This window comes from Poecile atricapillus, chromosome Z (assembly GCF_030490865.1).
Source record: "Poecile atricapillus isolate bPoeAtr1 chromosome Z, bPoeAtr1.hap1, whole genome shotgun sequence".
NCBI lineage: Eukaryota > Metazoa > Chordata > Aves > Passeriformes > Paridae > Poecile > Poecile atricapillus.
In genome coordinates, this window is record NC_081289.1 from 48,855,057 (window position 1) to 48,870,325 (window position 15,269).

The window sequence follows — 15,269 nt, forward strand, 5'->3', positions numbered from 1 at the left end:
ATGTATAACAAATTACTAGAGCAAGTATTTTTTTTATTGTTGATATAATAATAAATAAGGCTGAAAAATTATTTCATAAGTCACAAAGTCCAAGGTCTGCCAATAAAAGACTGCTCTCCACAGTATTTTTTTTCTGTGCAATTTAAATTACGAAAATTCTTGAAATATTGCTGATCAAACTGCAGGGTATATTCCACAATTTAGTGTAGTTCAGCTGGTAATAATAGTATGTACATTCTCCATTAAGGCTTCATTTGGCTCAGTTAAAATAGTCCATTGTTAAGTATCTGTTTAGTAGAATCACAGAATCATTGATGTAGTAATGGGCCTTTGGACACCATGGAGTCCAACACCCTTGCACAGAACACTATCAACTACACCAGGGTGCCCATGTTTCTGTCTGCTCAGGTTTTGAATATCTTAAGGGATGCAAACTACACAGCCACTCTGGACAACCTCTTCCAGTGTTGGACTTGTTTATTCTTATGATAATACGAAATTTTACTGCTTTTCAATTTCTATCTCTTGCCTTTTGTACTATCAGTGGGCACCACTGAGAAGAATCTGGCTCACACTTTTTCATCTGCTCCCATCAAATATTTATAAACATTGACAAGACCTGCACCAGCCCTTTGCTGGGCCCCTAAACCTTCTTCTGCAAAATGAACTCTCTCACATGTCTCAGCTCCCCTTCTATTAAAGGTGCTTCAGTCCCATAAACACTTCTGTTCCTGCACTAGATCACCTCCAGTATGTAAATGACTCCTCTGCCAGAGAGCCCAGATCTGGACATGTTCAATAGTGCTGAGCAGAAGAGAAGGATCCTCTCTTTCTATCCCCTCTGTTTCTATCTAGAAATGCTTTTTCTGCTTAGAATACTGTAGCTGTTTTTTTCCACTTATGGGACACTTGTGATTCATGGTCAATTCACTATCCACCAGGAACACTAGATTCTTTTTCGCAAAGCTGCTTTGCAGATGACCAGCTTCCACTGTTTACTGGTGTGTGGATTTATTCCTCTTCAGGTACAGGACTTAGAACTTTTCTGTCATCAGCTTCATGGGGTTTGTCTTGATCCTTTTCTTCAGCTTGCTAAGATTCCTCTGAATGGCAGTCCAACTGTTTAGTATTTGAGCCTCTCCTTGACATTTTATTTTCATCTATAAGCTGGCTGAAGGTGAATATTAAAGGCAGACTTTCTAATATGTGAAACAGTGATTTAGCAGGGACCTGCTGAAAATTTGCACTCTTAATTTAAGTGTTAGTAAGGTAGGCATGATTTAAGTAAGTCTGTTTCTTTGGGCTTAGATCCTTGGATAATTATAAGAAAAAAGATCCACCACTTAACAAAGGATGTACATTTAGGATCCTACAAACACAACTATATGTGCTCAGAGAAATTCCTCTCTTGGGTCCTAAAAGTAAGATTCAGTTTCCTGAAGAAATATTAATGTCCCAGTTTCAGCTGTCCGGTTGTACAAGTTATTCTCTTAGGGCTGGCAAATATGATGCATGGTATCAGTTACAAGGGTTCAACACAGTTTTAGAAAGGCAAACAGAAACCAAATGGGACACTTTAGCATATCACAATTGGCACTAAATACAAACAGACAGGCAAATAAATCCTATTTTAAGCACCCAATGTATCTCAGACTATATGGTAGGTTAGCTGATATTTTCTCAAATCAGTCTTGAACTAGGTTCTTAAGCTCTGCTTAACTGGTTTGTTGAGTGCCAGTCTAGTATTTTGGAATGGAATCTAAAGCCTCTAAATTTCCTGTAGAAAAGACAAAATGTGTTTAGGGATCTCAATATAGTGCTTTATGAAACATTTCAAGGAGTATAACCTTCACCTTGCAAGAGGATTCTGACTTCTAATTTCCATAAGTCGTTAAGTAAGATGGTACAGACAGAAGCCAGTTAAGTTTTTCACTTATTGGGTTATAGCATGTTCTCATTTTTCTTCTTTGTCTCTTAGTGAATTCCAAATTCTGTTCTGGGATCCTGACATCAGAGGAAAATGATAAAATTGTAAATTTGGAAATAATTTTTTTTTTTTTATGGTTGTATACAACACGTTCTTCTAGGAAGATAAACAATTGAAATGAACTTTATTTATGGTAACAAGGGCATTAAAGCCAAGTCTGCCTTACTCTCTGGATGTATATGTAATCAGTAATGAAGGGATGAGAGATTTCTAAAGGAGAGTGAAAGACCTCTTCTTTCAGTGGTAGATTGTTCTCGACTGGATATCAGGTGCCCACCAAGCGACTCTCACTCCTCTTCCATCAACAAGACAGAGGGAGAAGATGCAGTGATAAGCTACCAAGTTGACACATCCATTGTTGTCACAGGCAAAACAAATTTGACTTGGGAAGATGAACTGAATTTATGGCCAAATTATTGGTAAATAGAGTAGGGTAAGAAATAAACTAAAAACTTCTTTCCCCCACCTCTTCTTTCTTCCTGGGCTCAACTCCATTCTTAACTCTTCTACCTCCTCTGGCTGAGCAGCACAGAGGGACAGAGAATGGGGATTGTCATGGCTTCATAATTTTTGGTCTCTTTGCTCCTTCCTCCCCATGCCATTCCCTTGCTCCAGCATTGGATCTCTCTCACGGGATACAGTCCTTCATGAACTACTCCAACATTAGCCTTTCATGAACTGCTCCAGTGTGGGTGCCTTCCTCATAGTGCAGTCCTTCAGGAACAGACTGCTCAAGTGTGGGTCACCCATGGTATCACAAGTTCAGAAAACCTGCTTCAGTATGGGTCCTCTCTCCATGGGACTACAGGTCCTGCCAGGAGCCTGCTCCAGGGCAGGTTTTGTTTAGGGTCATGATCTCCTTCAAGCACCCACCTTTAGGCTCTGATATGATGTCCTCCATGGGCTGCAATTGGATCTCTGCTGCAGTGTGGACCTCCATGGACAGCAGGACAGCTTGCTTCATCATGGCCATCACCACTAGCTGCAGAGGAGTCTCTGCTTTAGTGCATGGAGCACTTCGTTCTCTTCCTTCACTGACCTTGGTGTCTGCAGAACTGTTTCTCTCATATGATCTCACTCCTCTTTCCCAACTGCTGCCCAGTGTAACTTACCCTAAATTATCAGAGGGGAACTACCACCCTTGCTGATGGGCTGTTTTGACCAGTGACAGGTTCATCTTGGAGTTTATTGGAACTGGCTTCTTCCAACACAAGGACAGCTTCTGGTGTCTTCTCACAGAAGCCACCCATGCAACGTGTCCTGCTACCAAGACTTTGTCATGCAAATGCAATATGCCCTGTTTGCTTAAATCCTTATGTAGAAACAGGAGCCTGCTTTATCTTAAGGATCTTCAACATCTCAACTAAGAAAATAATAATTTTCATAGTATGGCTCATATATTTATCCTAACCTACATCTTCCTCTAGTGCCCCTGTAGGATGAAAAATTCAGCTTTTCACATAATGTAGGCCCCAAATGTATCTGATTTTACTGAAGTAACAGAATTCTGTTAGCACCAGAGAATAAATTAATCAGGTGAGATGAATCATTTGATAAAAGCTTGGCTATTGTTCATAAAGGAATATTTTCCCCTGGGGCAAATTATCTATTATCTATTGTATTCTGTGTGATTGTCACACAGAAACAAGCTATACATGAAGACAAACTGGCCCCAGCAATCTAGTCTTACACAGGCTACCTCACCTCCTCAGTTCATACACTCTTCATCCTCATACCTTGCAGGCCACAGGATATGGTCTGTCATATTTATTACACACCTCAACAATAAAAAATGTTTATTATTAAAACAAACTGTAAAGCAGCTGTATGAAGCCCAGAGAGAGCGCAAACACATTTTATGGTGTTACTTTGAACTCATTTTTTGTGAATGGAGCAGCATTTGAATACTACTCAAGCCAGGTCTCTGAACCAGCAACAAGAAAATGCATCTTATTTTCATTTCAGTTGTAATAGCTTCATTGTAATTCTGTTAACCTTGCTGTAATCCAGAGTAACTAAATTAAAAGTTCATCTACAAGCATAATTAGTTTGTTTATATTTGATACTGGTCCTGTCACATTATTTATTAATGACATAGTAAGCAAAGGACTGGCTTAAGGACTTTGCCTACTGTATAAATTTCTTTTAGAGCAGAATAATCCCTTTATTAATACTATATATGTATCAGGGCTACACATATAATTTTGTTTGAAAGTCAGTCCTGGTTGTCTTCAAACCTTGAGGGAAACCATGTTTGAGTGGTAACTACAAGGAAAATGTCAGGACATATGCAAATGCAAGTGCAGCTGCAAACATGTCTAGTTAAAATGTCTGAACATTTAATGTGTTTATGCTTGTGTGATGCATGTCTTCTAGCTATACACCTTAGTAGAATATTTCTGAATTTTACTTGCATGAGGCCAATTGAGGAAATAAATTGCTGTTCTTGAGTTCAAAGAAAACTAGGATTTTAAATCTGAATATCTGTGAAGAGATTCTGTTCTGAATGGGAATAGAACATCTTTTGCCAGAGAAAGGGATATGAGATTCTCAGGTCATTAAGTGGTGTCTGGGTTCAGAGGAAAAACAAGACAGAAAAGTGGCCAGAACGTATCCAGCAAATACCAGCTGCACAGATACGATTTCAGTGACATGATGATGACAAAAAAATTATGCACAAGTAAACTAAATGGTATTAGTTGCTTCTTGGACACAGACACTGCTTGTAAAAATAGACAGGTTTGATTAGTGAGGTCAACAAAGAGGAAATTAAATGAGACAAATAGAGGATTGGCTGATCATTTGCAATCAGGACACCTTCAATGATATTAAAACTCACCCAAATAAAAAAACCCATAAAATCAGAAGCCAAAATACAACCAAAATAAAGCAAGAAATTTGATTAAATTTGATTAAAGCCATTTGCTTTATGAAGTTATGAAACAAATGTACTTGGAGAATTTACTCAGATGTAGACTGAGGCAAAAAAGGAAGAATGAGAAGCAATGCTCATATTTGCAGCCCTTTAGAGCTAAAAAGAGCACTGCTTCTGCTTTGTGGGATGAAGAATGCCTCTCAAACTTGGATCAGAGGGTCATAAGTTTTGCTTTAGAGATTCCAAGGAATATTGAAGATACAATCTTCACTAATAAGCTATATCATTCTGATTAGGAATTTTTGACTTATTTAGAGCTGAATTTTATAAAATCCCTTTCCAACTATTGATTTTTTATTCTTTTTCAGAAATGTGGAAAGCCTTTCTCCTTTCATCTAAACATTTGCTCTATATTTAAGCACCCACAGTCTTTGATCCAGTTAACTTCTTCAATGTCTTTTCACATAGATTGCTGTATTAGTTTATTAGGCTATGCAACCAAAATCTTTCTCACAGACCTCTGGCTTATTTTAGAACTAATTTGAATTTTTACTAATGATTTGTTGAATGATAGATATCATAAGAACAAATGGTATTCCACCACAAGACTGACTTACTGAAACCATAGAGCAAGATAATTCAACTTTTGTAAGATTTTTCTGTGGTAAATTTCACCAAGTGTAACATTAAGAGTACGAGACAATCATCTAGCATAATCATCAAATACTTCAACTCACTCCTTTTCAAGTCTGAACATTCCTTTTTTGTAAATATAGTCTCTTTAATATGGCACTAAATACAATGTAACAGGCACTTTCTAACAGAAATGAAGTAACCATGTTTTCAGGAGCTTCAATGACTTTTGTAGCTGTGGTGAACCTCACCATCCATTGAACCTGCAATCTGTAATCTGTACATTTAACCACAATGATTTCAGTAGCACTACCTAGATTTTTTATAAAAAGGGTTTATCAAATATATAGAGAACACTTAACTAGAGTACTTATGAAGAGCTGCCTTGCAACATTTAAACCTTTGGATCCCCTAGTAAGTAATTTTTAAGATATATTACTTACACCTCCCTAATTTTAAATATTGTGAATTCAAATCAAGTGCCATTTTGTGTTAGGTCAGATACCCTAGAGATGCCAAAATATTATGCACGACAATAACAGCATTTTGTAAAAGTGGAAAAAAAAAAGAAAAAAAAAAAAGAAAGAAAGCAGAATGTTATTGTCTCATACTGCAAACTAGCCACAAAACATTCTCATTGGCTGTGATCAGTGCTCCAAAATCATCTTCCATTAAAGAATATGGTTTCTTCTTATTCTGGTTATAAATTATTTGGTTTGAAGTCTTGATTTTTATTTATTTTTTTTTCAAAAGGTCCAGCCTGAAGACTGTTTTCTTGGAGTTATGCTTTGTTTGAATTCAGAACCGTCTTCTACCATGATGCTTATCACAGGGTAGGACAAAGCAGGAAATGGAACCACTGCAGTGATCAACTTCATGAATTGTCTTTTTTAATTAATTGTTGCCTTTAGTGGCATAACTACATAGACTGCATTTTCAGCTTTCTTTTCTTTTTTATTTCAAGTTCATATGCATTTCTGACCTCATCTGATTCCAGAGTAAACAATATACTCTAATCCCATTGCTTTTCTCCCTTGAAAGAAGATAAAGGGGAGACAGCAAGAAACTACAAAGGTATCACTTCAGGGCACAGACAGGCAAAACCAAAAGTGGAGTGCCCAACTTCTGCAGTTCCTTGCTCTGGTAAATTCACATCTGAGCAGGCAATAAAAGGATGTTGCTATACTTACGTAAACTCTATGAGCTGCAGCAGTAATCCGTGACTGCCCCTGCCTTATCCTACATTAGAAATAAAATGTGTGAGCTTAGAGTACCCTCACCATGTTTCAGCACTAGTTAAAGGTTGACATTAATTTATGCACCATGCTTTATCAAGCCAGGAATACATGCATCATCAATGGGTTGAGAATAACTGGCTGAATCATGGCATCATGCTTTTCAGAAAGATAACATTTTTAATTATACAGAGTCATTTCATTATTTCAGACTCATCTGCTCTGTGGATACCTCCATGCTGAGCCTAATGTGAATACTTCAGATTTCCTGTAAATAAGATACACATTTTGCATCCATTATATCCTTTATCTGTAGTATAAACTAAGGTTGCCCAAAGTCCCTGTTGCCCTTATGACAACAAACATTTTGAGTCCTTTTTGGGTAGAACCTGAGGGCATCTTCAAGGAATAATCCCCAGACTATTTTCTTTTTTCCCCTACTTGATGTCAATGAAATGGCAAATAGAATAGCTGAAGGATACATGCAAATATTGTTGCTGATGCATTGGGTAAATCACCAATTCCCGTTGCCATCCAGGAGTATCAGCAGGTTTGCCCCAGAGCTTGCCTCTAGGATGACTGAACAAGCAATCAAGGTAGATGGCAAGCTCTTCTGGCCTTGAGGCTACCCTGAGGGCTGCTCTACATAGTAACATAGACCCAGCATCTGGGACTCTGCAGGCAATCAGTGAAGCAGCCTGTGCTTTCAGAGCTGATGCTTCAGGCTCTTGGCACACCACTAATGTCTTGCTAAACAGTTCACACTTTCAAAGTACTCAGAAGCTGATAGCAATGAGCCCGTTCAGCTATGAGATGTGAATATATTGGGTAGAAGTGAGATAGTACTGACGACTATTTTAAAGTGGAAAAAATTAACAGATATAGAGATAAATATTGGATGATATTGGCACAGAGCATAAAGCTGAATGAGAAAGGTCCTGATCCTGTACTGGTCCTATGTATTACTGGTATTGTCTTTGATTTTGACTTGTCCATTTCTTGCATTCTTTTACTTTCTAACCATTAGAAAATTATCTCCTGTTTATTCAAACCCTAAATAGCAAACTAGTGTCTCAATACTTTTCCTACATATATGACTTTAAGAAGATGTGGAAGTGAAAAAAATAATTATCATTTTGCCCAGTAAATAGGACTGCTCAACAGAATCTCCTCTAGCTGGTCTTATTTGCATACAATACATGTTGAAGAAAATATGCAATGAATTTAATGGCTTTTTTCTTACTCAATATACTAATTTATAGACTTATAAACACAACATAATTTGTTGAATAGTGCTGGAGAACAAGTTTATCAGCTCATTAAAATCTTGACAATATAAATTGCTATTAACAAAAGGGAATGCAGTGTGTTATAGACTTTGTCATTCAGCTAAAGGTTTCTACCTATTTGCAATAATTTGAAATGCCAGATTGCAAGAGTTTAATTAGTTTAATTGTAGTTCTTGGTGTTCCAGATGAATTCATACTTGGACAGTATTCTAAATATTTAAAACTCTCTTGGAGAATTGGATGGCATCAAGTTGCTGCTGGAAAGCAAGAAGCGGTAATAATGCTATGCAGTAGCATGTGATGGGGATTTAAACAATCAAAGAAAAGTAACACCCACACATTTTAGATTAAAATTCACTTTTGGCAACTCTCTAAGCAGGCTTTCTTGAATAGCATTTCCAATTAATCCATTATGAATAGTCTTAGAAGGGTATTAGGCTAAATTGTTTCTCATATAATTATGGGAATTAAGAATGGATGGAAAGAAGCCCTGAGTAAAGAGACTTGAGAGTGATGGTTGACAAAAAGCTCAACATGACCAACAATCTGCAGTCACAGCCCAGAAAGCCAAATGTGTCCTCAGCTGCATCGAAACAACTGTGACCAACAAGCTGAGGGATGTGATTCTGCCCCTCTGCTCTGCTCTGGAGAGACCCCACCTGTAGTGCTGCATCCAGCTCTGGGGGCTCCAACATGAGAAGGACAAGAACCTGCTGGAGTGAGTCCAGAGGAGAGCCACCAAGATGATCAGAGGGCTGGACCACTTCTCCTAGGAAATCAAGCTGAGAGTTGGGATATTCAGTCTGGAGGAGAGAAGAATCTTAGAGCAGCCTTCCAGTACCTTAAGGAAGTCTGTGAGAAAGCTGGAGAGGGGCTTTTTATATAAGGGCATGTAGTAATAGGATAAGAGGGCATGGCTTCAAACTGAAAGACAGTAGGTTTAGATTAGGTATTAGGGAAGAAACTCTTGATTGTGAGGGTGGTAAGGCACTGAAACAAGTTTCCCAGAGAAGCTGTGGATGCTCCATCTCTGGAAGTGCTCAAGACCAGTTTGAATGGGGCTCTGAGCAACCTGGTCTAGTGGAAGATATCTCTGCCCCTAACAGTGGGGTTGGAAAGAGTGATCTTTTTAAGGTCTCCTCCAAACCAAACCATTCTATGATTGTATGATAATTATCCTGTTTAAGCAAGACAATTGCTTAAAATCCTAGGCAACTATGCAATATTTTAAATATCAAACATCTTTGGTATCTGTTTTAAAGTTTATGACTACATGAATCAAAGAGGTTAAATTCCTAGGGTCTATTAGTTCATACAGTACCATGAGACATAAATGTATGGATTACTGGCAAGCATCAGACCACAGCTTTTAAATACAGAACTTAACAGAAATTAACATTACTTTCCCTGGTTTCATTCCACAATACAGTATCTGTACAAGATGCCATACACCTTTTCTCAGAAGCTACTACTAATGGCTGGTTTCTTTCTAATCACTGGATTTTGTTAGCTTGTGACTTCTAATCTTTCTTACTTGTGCAGAAGAATGGGTGTTCATAGGAACTTAATTTTGTAAAGCCCAAATGTTTTCTATTCCTCTTGTAGCTTCATTTACAATGGAATCATGTTCCTAGTTACACTGAAGAGCTAGACGTAGAGAGGGATTTTTTTCCCTCATTTGTAGCCAATTAAAAATTTCTATCTGACATTTAACCATTCAGTTGCCATACTTGTTAAAATGTGCACCCATGAGAATACTGACAAATTTACAGGACACATATGACCTGTATTAAGACTTCAAATTACACCATGGACAAAAGACAAATTTTAAGTAGCAACTTGCAATCCTTATTCTCATGCAGAAATTGAATTGTTTTAGCATATATTTGATCACTGTTCCAGTTTTTAGCATTTGGAAGTCAAAACATTCCTCCATTGTTCACCTAAAATAATGTGAACAGATCAAACACATCTGTAGCAATGCTCATATATATGAACCTGTAACCCACAAAAAGGTATGTCCTTGTATGCCACTAATATTTTCTATGAGCAAATAAATTTTCATTTAATCTGAAACATTTCAATCAAAGTTGCACTCAAATCAAGTACTCAGAGAGAGAAAGTTTCAAGATCAAAACAAATTTGAAAGCTGTGTTCACCCCTCTATTAGTTCATTTAAATGGATATTCTGTCAGCTCAATACACTACTAGAAGTGTTGACAGAAGGAAAAATAATATTTTCTGCAAATGTTAAAGAAAACACATAGAAGGTGATTTCAAAATTCTTAATGACAAGTACCTGTAATGTAATTTATGTTCATTTAGTCAGGAAGAGAAATCTCTCAAAAAAAAGCTTCTCGTCTGACTAAAGCAGTTTGAACTTCAGATACAAAATACTCCCAGTAACTCAGTTATGTACAGTGGATGTACAGAGTTATGTTTACACCACTGAACTCTTTGTTAAAGTTGTACGATTAACACCCAATTAACTACATAATTTCTTCTTAGTAAGTTAGAGAATTTGACTTGCCCCAGAGGAACTGAACCAATATGTCACAGAATAACACATGGAGCAAATTACTGCTGCCCCACATGTTGGGGGTTGTGATTTCTAATGGAGTTTTCAGTTTTAATTTTTTTTTTTTTATAGTGGAAATTTTAAATTTTTTAAAAAGACATTTCCATGCAAAAATATTTGTTCCATTATGGGACTACTGAAATACAAATTATGACAATGAAGATATAAATTGGGAATTCATTTGGTGAGTAATTTCAAATATCAAATGCGTTCAAACAGCATTATCATATTATTATCTGTGAGGAGATCATAGAAAGCAATATATTGCCAGTTTGATTGCTATATTTAACTGCAATTAGTAACAATTTTTTTGCCAGTACAAAAACCCAACTGTAATCCTGCAGAAAAGTAAGGACATGTTTCCTTTTCCTAGGGGTATTTTTTCAATTTAAGAGCAAGTAGATTCTTTTGGTACTAAAATACTTAGAAAATTCTGTTGCTATCAACTGTTAAGGTGATGTTGCCTGCAGTTCAAGTAAGTTTTGTCTTTGTTCCGAGAAAAGTGCTTGGAGTTACATGTCAGATTTTTAAGTTCATATGAAATATGAACTTCATAAGATCTCTCTTGTCTCACTGCAATAAAGCTGGTATAAATTAGTGTCTTTGTAACCCAATGAATGCTTTTCATTTTTAAACATCTTTGACTTGTGTCAAGATCTTTCCCCAGAAGGTTGATATCTGTCTTTTTGTAACAAAGTGAATATCAAAAAGAGAAACAAAAAGAAATTGGGAAAAAAAGAAAAAAGAGGATACATTTTTGAATTAAGAGGTAGATCTTTATAATTTCTGCAAATTGAGACAGAAGTGGTGAGTGGGTAGAAGAGCCTTGTATGGACTTTTTAGTGCAGTTTGACAGGAAATTAAGCACCTTTTTATTTGCTCATCTATCATGCACTCACCTTTATCTCTTGACATGCCCTTAGTAAATGGTGACATTTGGAAACAGTTCAATTAAAGTCACTGTGTTCTGGGTAATGCTGCAAACACTGTGTGTGAAATAAATAACCTGAAAATTGCATTGCATGAATATCACTACTGAAACAGCAAGTAGTATCATAACAATAGGTATGTATAACAAAGTTGAATGAATACTGATTACATACTTATTTTACTAATTTTATGATAATTCTATGGTCAAAGGCCATTGTAACCTTACTGTTCAAGATTCATAGAAATTAAGTCTATGTTAGAAAGAAGACTGGAAAGATTAAACTTTTCTGTTAGCTGAAATACATTAAGAGATAAAAGAAAAAATTAAATTATCATAGCTTATTCTCATAGTTAAAAGGCAGAGCTTCCTTTCTTTATTTTAGTGCTAATTTTTTGAAGGCAAAGTCTATACCAGGGGAAAATGTCTCTCTTTTCCTCCTTTCTTCTGCAGCTGAAATATGTTCAGAACCATGTTGGAGGAGAAGGGAACCTTTAAATATTAGTAATTGTACATACATTCTACTTTTCCACCAGATTTCCTTTCCTGTGATATGGGTATGGTCATGTCAGCTGTTATACTCAATGAAGAGAAAACACATAAAAGCATTATAGACAGTAGTCTGACTAAGGGAATAAAATAGAAATTAAAACATGTGGTACTTCAGAACTAAAAGTCTCAGAGAACACAGCTGTGGACTTTCTAGATCAAAGTATTTTAGCTTTCAGTTCTTTGTAGAAGACTTGGAAACCCTTCCCAGGGGCTGGGGTGGGAGATGGCGGCGGTGGTGAAGGGGATGGGGCTATGTGGAAGAAAAAAAAAAATTAAGCTATTAAAATGTGGGAAGTGAAATTTTCCAACTGGCTTACACATTAATGTAAATGTAAATGTGCATGCAAATGCATAGAGAAGACCTTTTTTTGCCTTTTAATGTTCTTCATTTGGCATACATTAAGATATTTTAGTAAAAGAGAAATCTATGCCATAGGATTGCTGGTATATTTATTACAGAATCTTTACAACTTCTCAGACATACTTAATTCTTGAAGAAGCTTCTGTCCAGGTCAAGAATTCTATATTAACTGTGATTTTGAACAAAGCTATGCAGAAAACAATATTGAAGAGGTACTTTCTCATCACAGTTTGTAAAACTGCTTTTGAAATGTTTTCAGTGAGTTCCCATTTTACAAGTAGCACAGCTTTTTTATTGTCATGGGCAGTCAACTGCTCTCCATTTATGCAGAAGATACAAATCTAGGTTGTTAGAAATAAATGATATATTGAAGATTGGTATATCATGTATGCATGGTTGGTCTTTTGGTGATCCAGTCTTCCATAACTTGCTATAAATGTGCATCGTAACACTACAGGTGTGCCAGGTGTCATACGTAATGTAAGACTCAAGACACTGGCTCGTGACTCACACAGCCTTTCACACACATTAATGCAATTGTGGAGCAGTCCTACACTTTCTTTCCTGATGGGAATTTGATCAAGCTGACAGTGATGGTCACTATGTCAGAGTGAACAGTAGGCACTGGGGTATACATCTACCAGCATAAAACATCTACCAGAGCCTCAGGGTGGTCATGTCCTTCTTATTGGCAGCCATTCCAGCAAAACCAATCTGTTTTGCTGAGTTGTTGCACACTTTGAGATGTCTAACAGACCAAATCCTTATTACCAGCCAAGAGTCAAAAGAGGAATAGGAGCAGCTGATGTAGTATAAAGATCAACATAAATGTGATGTTAAATCTTGTGAGCTCTAAAGTTAGCACATTAGCAAGTAGGTTCATGCTAACTGTGCACATGTTGTTGAGATGCTGAATGCAGATTACACATTAATGTACCAGTTGATGTACAGTGGTATAACATTTTAGCAGTAGAAAAACAGCTCTGTAGAAAGTAAGCACTTTCATTGTTTCAATTACCTCAACAAATCCATACTATTATTCATAACATTAACACAACATATACCACAGACTATGTAAGTCCAATTTGCATCAGAAATAATATTTATACCAATAAGCAAAATACCTCTGTCCCGTGAAATGTAAGACTTATACCGAAATGGTATGAACAAAAGAAAACTAGATCTCTGAAGAAAGCAAATAACCAGATATGTAGACCAAGATGCAGTAAAGAATACAAGCCTCTGCCAAAGAGAAAGAGCTAGTGAGCTGATCATCTGCATCACATCCTCTCAACTATAAAAAAAGGTGTTGCCCAGTGACTTGGACTGGCTACTTCACTTTGGCAACTAAGTTTGTTAAATGCTGAGTGTAATGGATAGCACTTAAACTTTTTTTTTCCTATATTTTCTAAGGTTTTGTAACACATTAAGGAAAAAGTCCCTATCTAGTCCAATTTCTCCAGATTTGCTCTGATGGGGTGATGATGCCCATTGTAACATTTCTTATGAGTACAGTAAATCACAGAAAATACTAATTAGAAAAAAGACAATCTGAATCTTTATGTCTTTGTGTGTGTTTCCAGTATGGGTTTCTTATTAACCTGGTCCTACCATTTGCTTAGAAACTCAACCTAAGATAAACAGTGAGTACGTTTCCCTACATATTTCTCCCAACTCTATATGCACACCACAAATTGATTTTTTTGAGTGGTCTGCTTTGTAAAGCTATATAAGTACGGACTGATAGGCTGCTGTTATGGGTAACTAGATAAAGGGGAGAGAAATGCCAATTCAAGATGCCACAAAATCATGGATGGACAGAATACAGAGGGCAATTTTTTAACCTTCAGCCTAGAAGAAAGTATGTTAAAAATAAACTACAGCAAATATTGTGAGAAGAGTTCTTACAGGAAAATTACAAAACATGGGTATTTTTTGATTTTTTAATATTAGTGTAACAGTCTTCTCCTTCAGTCCTTCTCCCCTTATCCAGTTTTTATAACTTGCAGTTAGTTTAAAATTAAACTGTCTTCTAAAGTCTGAGAAAATGTCATTGCATTTGATCTACAAAGCATCCAGCATGCCTCAAAATGCTATATAAATAACATGAAGGTCTATTTGTGTGTTCAACCTCAAGAGATGTCAGAAGGAGCAGAAAGATAATTTTAAAGTTATTTTTACTCTGTTTAGATTTTGCTTTGACTGAGAACAGATGGTGTGTTGTAACTATCTTTTCAAATGAGCTGAGGATCTACAGGTTTGAAAGTTTATGGTAAATCTCCTTGTTATACTCTGTATGAAGGAGAGCTATGGAAAGAACTGTGCAAGTGAAGTGTAGTTTCTGCACTATGTGAATCCTCTGCTGGAGTGTTAAAACATCTTCATTACGCTGCAATGATATGACGTGACATGACATGGGGCACCTATACAAGACCACAGTTCTTTAAAGACCCAGAAGTGCAGCTGACCCTGTTTGTCAAGACAAATGGGTGCCAGAGATGAGAAGCCACATGGAAGCCTGTTCTCCAGTTGACAGATTTAAAAGGCTTCCAGTCAAAAAGAGGATTCATGAAGAGTGTAGCTTATTAGCTAGAGGACAGAAGAGACTAGCTGCCCTATTCAAAAGGTTCTAGAAATTGTGTTCTTTTCTCCTTCTCTAGAGGGGATGGGATTGTTCTCTCTGTTAGCTTGATGGTTGATCAGAGTTATGTGTATTCTGTAGCTGAGTTTCTCTGGTACTCAAATCAGGCTTTGACCAGTGAACAAATACTGCACCACAAAGTTTTGAATCAATATGTTTTAACTCAAAGGAGATTAGTCACAGAGGCTGG